The sequence below is a fragment of the Papaver somniferum genome, chromosome 10 (genome assembly GCF_003573695.1).
Source record: "Papaver somniferum cultivar HN1 chromosome 10, ASM357369v1, whole genome shotgun sequence".
Taxonomy (NCBI): domain Eukaryota; kingdom Viridiplantae; phylum Streptophyta; class Magnoliopsida; order Ranunculales; family Papaveraceae; genus Papaver; species Papaver somniferum.
This window is the reverse complement of record NC_039367.1, coordinates 114,819,382-114,825,461: the sequence shown is the minus strand read 5'-3', so window position 1 is coordinate 114,825,461 and position 6,080 is coordinate 114,819,382. Positions and strand designations below refer to the sequence as shown.

The 6,080-nt window shown below is 36.8% G+C and overlaps 1 pseudogene; it reads left to right on the top strand.

The window, feature by feature from the left end:
• The first annotated feature begins 326 nt into the window (after positions 1 to 326).
• On the top strand, positions 327 to 5,758 carry LOC113318231 (annotated as a pseudogene).
• The last annotated feature ends 322 nt before the right edge of the window (positions 5,759 to 6,080 follow it).

The following is a 6,080-nucleotide window of genomic DNA, read 5'->3' as shown; positions in this document are numbered from 1 at the left end:
TAATTCATAATCCAATAAAGCCCCAAAAGTCCTATTGGGTTGAAGCCCCGTTAATAGGATTCCAAAAAAATCTATTTTGTGTGCATGCAATAATTTTTCCAAAATGTTTCATAGGTTTACATATTTTCTTTACATTATGGGCCTATGATTAGTGTATTTGACCCATATGGCCAGATCGACTGGGCAGTAACAAACATTTTGTTCGTGTCCGATATAAGCCCAGTAACAGCAGATGACGAAGTCTGTCCACAGTCCACACATACTAAGATAACACCACCGCGTAACGTGCCCTAGTTAAGAGAAGAGTACTTTCGGAATATTCTTTTTTCTCTGTTAAGGTTCTGTTTTAGTGCTTCCTCTGTATTTTTTTTTTACATTCAAACGGACGAACGATCTCAAACTCTTATCATTTCTCTCAAATCTAGTAACCAAAAATCTCTGTAACTTGAACAAAATCAAACAAACTATTTCTCACATATATAGTTCTAAGATCTCATCATGGCGACATCCGATGTTGTTTTAAGGTCAGATGAAGATGTTCTTCTTTCTTCTTCCATGTTTGACCTTACAAAGGGTAATTTTCATTTTGTGTTTTTACTTTTTTTTTTTTGTTGTTGGGGTGTTCTTAGTTACCAAAAAAAAAAAAAGAAGTCATTTGAAATGTGTGTTTTTTTATTTAATCACCCTAGATTTGATTTTATGAGTGTTTTTATTGGATTTTCAGGCGAGAGTATGAAATCTAGGGGTTTGTTGATTGAGAAGAAAATTGATCTTCTTGAAAGCTTGGCTGGAAGGGTAGTAATGCAAACTCTTTCTTTGATTTTACGTTATTTTTGATTCTCACACCGCAAAAAAGTAGCTCCTTTAATATGTGGGGGTGTAACAAACTGACAGTCAAATCATAGAGTTATGAGACCTGGTATTATAGTATGGATTGTTGCCTTGATGGATTCAATTAGCGATGAGAACTGAGAATATATCTTTTGGTTTACATTTAACCCTATAACAAATCCACGCGTTTTGCAGGTCAGTAATAGGCGGTCGTGAAGATGGCTGAATGATCGTTTATTGATTGAGCTTGTTCCTCGTTTAGATGCAGAAGAAATTAGAGGCCTCTTTGCTCCACCACCATGGGGTAATAGTTTAGCTTGTGAATGTCCTTGTATTTGACATTATTTATAATTTTGTTATTATAAGTATGGTTGGTCTCATTTGTGATTATATTAGAGTGTCTATTTTCTAGTTTTGGCTGACCTGTTGTGTCTTTTCATTTTGACAGGTGATAGTGTGCCGGTGTCACCATTTTGCATGACAAATGTGGGGACTGGGATATGTTTAGGAATATCGACATGGATAAAGAGGTTGCAGTTTTTGTTTTCATTCAAGTTGAAAAGATTCCTTATTGTGGGAAAGTGTTTTGGGTTGATTAGAGAAATGAAGTATCTGATTGATTAGTCTAGGCAGTTGAGTGAATGTGCTGTATTGGTTTACTACTTTATTGATTTAGTATGTCTGTGGATTTTGTATGAATTAATGCTTCATTGCATCTTACTAGTGACAGGGATGGTACGATAATACTTGTAACATTGCTGGAAAAGGATTATACATGCTCTCAATCTGCTAGGATGTTGTTTTCATTTTTGCTGTAGGATACCATGATAAAATCCCTAAATGGTTCATCAGCAAAGAGGAAAGCTTGTGTTGATGCTGATAAGATTGCTGCTCTGAAAGCGTGGCATAGAATAGATTGTCGGACGCGGGAAGCACTTAGGCGCAGTTTTCTGTCGGAACTTATTGATAGTTTTGAGGTAAATCACAGATGATGGAACTTATAAAGAAAATGTTCACATTTACGGATTCTTTCTTCTTCTTCTGATAGTACAAGTACATAACTTCTATATGAGAAAAGATCAACTGTTTTTATGTTCTCTCTTCATGTGATAAAATAAGTAGTTAGCTTGGAAAGATGAAATGTTTTTATGCTAGGCTCTTCTTTTTGCTTGAATGCATTCTTATTAAATGTGCTAACAAGTTTATGGCTCTAGTCTTGAGCATGTCTCCTTATGGTTCGTGTCTACCAAAGGTGTGATACATGTGATTAGTGTGGGTTGCCTTCTATGGGGTGCATGTAGTGACTGCAAAAATATACCCTGAACTTTACATCAAACCCTGCACTTGTTTTTAAGACTTATTGGGATCTCTTTCTTTTCCAACTTCATATTTGTCATCATCTCCTCAAATCTTGGTAATTCGTTCATGTCTAAGTTCATTATTTCTGACCATCATCAAATTAGATTTCTCAGTATGATGATGGTGCATGGCTTGACTGATATTGCGGCTTCTGGCACTATTCTGTATATGTTTATACTATGTGAATATACTTCTGAAATCTTTCTTTTCATTTGGTTCTACTTTGTAATATATATGCCTACTTGACGAAGTGCACTTTCTTTTTGTAGAAATGCATACGGTCCTTCATCGGGGAAGGTGGAGAGAAAGAAGTTCTCGTGCTAGATGTTCAAGACCCTTTCCACAGATTGTTGTTGCATGGTGTCTGTGAGGTAATTTTCTTTGTCACTCTCGGGGCATTAACTAGAGCCTGCTGATATTTACTTTTGTTTTTCAATGGTGGAGAAGAACATTAGAAAGTTATTTTCAGAATCTGATGTGTTTAGCATGTTTGTGGAACAGTTCTACGGCTTGGATTCATTTACTGTCACAAAGTCAAAAGAAGCAAAATCACCAAAGATGACCAAAATTGAAAAGAAACAGTTGGGTTCTGTAGAGATTCCAAACATAACTTTGTCTTCTTTCCTGAAAATGTCCAAGGAAGGAGGAATTTGGTAAACCTGATGGACAAATCACAGTTGTTCCGTGTTTGTTGTAATTTTAAAACATTTAAGAGTTAGGATTCGTTAGTTTTATTTATTTCTGAATGTAAAAATAAATAAATCAGAACTTCATTTCTCATCCTTATAGTTACAGGGTGCAGTCACTGTAGTGTACATCTTCCTTATCTATCTGAACGTTTATGAAAATTGAATCTTAAATAGTTGGGTTAACTTATGAGTTCTGGCTATGTGATTTTCCGGACCAAGCATTCCTGGTTGTGGTGTAAATATTTCCGGCACAGGATTCTCGTGAATTGTTGGGTAGCATCTGCTTTTGCTTGGGATGGTTGTCACCCGCAGTTATGTTGAGCCTCGTTCCACTATTGATTGGCTTCTGTTCCACTATTGATTGGCTTCTATTCAGTTGTCATTGCTTACGCCTTTCTTCCCTAAGGCCATCCACTCCATCCACTCCAACTTTTGATTACCTTTCTTGACCGGACAACAAACTCACTGGTTTGCAACTTCCAAAGTCAACGAACACAGTCCGCAAGCATTTGTTTTTTCTCAGCCTCCTCTGGTTTGGAGTTGTGTGCTTCAGGAGTTGCGCTTCAGCTTGTCAACCAACTCCATCTTGGAGATCAGTAAACCCTCCATATCCCATATTTCTTAGAAATGGAAAAGAAACCAGTCAAATTTTCTGTGGTAAGATTTTCACCATATCTATTTCAGTCTTGGACTCTTGGATCGTTTAATTTACTGTCTTTTGATATGTGTTGTTGTTTGTGGGGACGATGATGATGAATATTAGGTGGATGCGTTCACAGAAGTAGCATTCAAGGGAAATCCAGCAGCTGTATGTTTGTTAGAAGAAGAAAGAGACGAAGAATGGCTAAAAGCAGTTGCTATTCATCATCACCAAGAAGCAGATGAATCCAAATCAAACCCTAGATTTCATCTTAGGTGGTTCACTCCTGTTGCTGAGGTTTATCTCTCACTCTCTACTGTTCGATACAATTTTAGTGACACACTTCTAAATTGATTTTGTAGTATGGATTATCCATCACTCTCTACTGTTTGCTTTTTTGCTTTTTGATTTCAATTCAGGTTTTACTTCGACAACCTCTTTCTGGTTTTTATTTCAATGCGAATTTGATTTTGAAGTGATTCCTTACCTCCTTTTGAGAATGTATTGGAATTTGTGAAAGACGAGCAAGTGTGGTGGATGTTTTTCAATTTGACATAGTGATACTTGTTGTAGGTCGGCAATAAGTGTATCATTTGTTATTGAGAAGAGACTGTAGAGTAACAGAGAAAATAGAATGATATGCAACAAAAGCTCTCACCTAGTTGTATGAGCTATGGCATATGATAGCCTTAACAAATAACAAATGTACATGTATGCTAGAGAAATCTTTAACCTCTTTAGATGATGTTAAATATTCAAGAGTTCAAGTTCTTTGTTTTTGTAGACGCTATACTGAAGCTGTTTCTGTAGTTTAACTTTAATCAAATGATTGGTTGGTTTATGGTAGTTGATATATTGTTTTTTTCATGATTATCATCTCTGTTTGCAGGTTGAACTTTGTGGTCATGCAACTTTAGCTTCTGCACATGTTCTCTTCACTTCTGGTTTAGTGAAGTCGGATGTAATTGAATTCCTCACATTGTCTGGAATTTTGACTGCTAAAAAGATTCCTGGACATGGGAAGATTGATGACAGATTGGAGGTTTTGAGTAGTACTTCAAAAGACGATTTCTCGATTGAGTTGGATTTTCCCACAATCTCGGTGATTGAATGTAAACCAAATGAAATCCCTTCCATTCCTAAAACCCTAAATGGTGCTTCAGTGATTAGCGTAAAGAAAACATCTATTGGTGATGACCTCATTGTACTTCCTCCACCTATTTTACTTGTGTTAATTTTGATCAAGTTTTAATAGGTGTGATTCCCTTAACCAACTGCAATCTGTAAAAATTAAATTGCTTTTCTCAGGTCGAGCTTGCATCAGGACAGAATGTAGCAGATTTGGAGCCGCAGTTTGATGAACTGCAGAAGTGTACAGGGAGAGGAGTCATTATTACTGGAATTTCTCCTCATGGGTCAAAATTCGGTTTCTTTTCTCGGTTCTTCTGCCCAAAATTGGGTATTAACGAGGTGAAATTCTCCACATATTTGTCTAATTCATAGTTATAGATGATGTCAATATTTGTTATTTGACCTTGGAAACTACACTCCAATAATACTTAGGACTGATATCAAGAGACAGGCCAATAAAACTTATTGATATGCCATATGAAAGTTCTCTATGGAGAGCAAACTAGGTGGAGTTACCTTTTGGTGGATTTGAAACTTCTATCGGCCGCTAAGCAGAGATATCCTTGACTGCTTGACAGTAACACTACAAGAACAAAAAGAACAAACATTTCAATGAAATTCTTGATTCTATTTTAACCTACCAACATCTCATCTCTTCTTCTTTCATTTTTAATGATTTACTGTTCATGTTCATCCAGGATCCCGTCACTGGGAGTGTACACTGTGCATTGGCACCCTATTGGAGCCAAAAATTGGGAAAACGTGATTTCCTTGCCTTACAAGCATCTCCAAGAGGTGGAGTGTTGGATCTTCATTTGGATGAAGAGACCCAGAGAGTAAAAACCCGTGAGAAAGCTGTTACTGTCATGGAAGGTTGTGTCTTTGCTTCATGTTGAGAGTTCAGTTGTTCGATCTCGGCTTTGTGTAATTCATGATAGAACTGTGAAATCAGCAATGGCTGTTGGGTTCTAGGTCCTGTTTTATATTTAAGGAGGTTTTGCAGTGAAACCTCCATTGGATATTGATTGTCAAAAACATGTGGACATTGAACAGATTTTTGTTTGAATACCTGTTTGTAACTGCTATAACCAGCAGTGTAATGTGCGTATTGAAGTACTCGGATCATCATGTGAACAAAGCCAGATTGAACTTCGACTTCCCTTGAATGATTAACCCTCACACCTTGGTTGCGCCACTAAATAAAGCTGTCTCTGTAACATGATGCTTCAGCTTATGGTTGCTCATCAGCAAGCTGATAAGTTTTATTATAGTTGTGCGATCTTATGGTATGTTTATGAAAAACTCTCTTAGAGCAACTGCAATCATGAGTTGTTATAAAGCCAAGTTACATTTAGCTTTTAGCTTTGGCTTTTTTGGGCGTAGTGGTGGACGAGGTGCTATATCCAAACACTATTTATAGCTGCTATGGA